The sequence below is a fragment of the Arachis ipaensis genome, chromosome B08, assembly GCF_000816755.2.
Source record: "Arachis ipaensis cultivar K30076 chromosome B08, Araip1.1, whole genome shotgun sequence".
Classification (NCBI taxonomy): Eukaryota; Viridiplantae; Streptophyta; class Magnoliopsida; order Fabales; family Fabaceae; genus Arachis; species Arachis ipaensis.
The window spans coordinates 200,449-201,316 of NC_029792.2; the positions used below are offsets into that span (position 1 = coordinate 200,449).

At 30.5% G+C, this 868-nt stretch overlaps 1 protein-coding gene across 3 annotated transcripts in view; it reads right to left on the reverse strand.

Moving 5' to 3' along the window:
* LOC107612194 (auxin-responsive protein IAA1-like) overlaps positions 1-868 on the reverse strand; it is a 4,273-nt gene that overhangs the window by 1,144 nt on the left and 2,261 nt on the right. Inside the window, exons 5-6 of one of the 3 annotated variants that reach the window (XR_002351713.1) lie at positions 771-858; positions 544-738 (exon numbers count right to left, since the gene is read on the reverse strand). The exons of 1 other annotated variant lie outside the window; for it this stretch is intronic. The gene's annotated coding sequence lies outside the window, so the exon portion shown is untranslated. Of the gene's footprint in view, positions 1-543; positions 739-767; positions 859-868 lie in introns of those variants that run through there. One more of the 3 variants, XM_016314004.2, reaches the window with a different exon arrangement.

Here is an 868-nt window from a genome sequence, read left to right on the forward strand (position 1 = left end):
CTGTTTTGCGGATATATCCGATATCCGATCCAATCCGCAAATGTGCGGATCGGGTCGTATCGGATCCATTTGGTCATATCCGATCCGATCCGATCCGCGTGCACTTCTAGATATTTGTGCCATAAGAAATTCGTTATAAAAGATCAATTATGTGGAAGTGGAAAAATGTTTCCCACTGCAAATCATATTTTTCCCTTGGTCCAAATAGAATTTTGTTTGTTTTTTTTGGGTCAGAAACAAGTTTGTTTTTAATGCACCAATAATTAATAGACTTCCAAATGCTCTGTTTCATGGTCCGTTTTAGGTCTATATCAAAGTTCTACAAAGATGAAAAAAAAAAAAAAGAAATAGCAGCAAAAAATGATCGATTTATTAAATTGGGCTTCAAGTATAAATTAACATATTGACACATTCAACAAAAAATGTAGCACACATTATGAAACGTAGTTATTATCTCACTGAATTAATTAATAAATTCGTTCTCTTTAACATGTGTAAACCACCTTAAGTATATGCTGATTCCTTTAATTTGTTGGAAGGAGGGCTATTAATTTTTTTCTCCCAATTTTAAACAAAGTTGGTAATCTATAACATGTATAATAGAATACAAATACTAAGTTTATGATTTGTTCATAACATAAACCATATCATTAATTAACAAACATCACATATACACAAACAATCCAAAGCGGAAGTGTATGTAGTCTGTATATAATATACACTCTGGATCTTATATATGACGACGATGATGCAAGATTCATACATAATATTTACTATCATATAACTATATATATATATATAGCTAATTTAGCTAACTAAACTAGATTATATTCTTCTAAGTTGAGCAGTACGGTATACCTGCAATTTT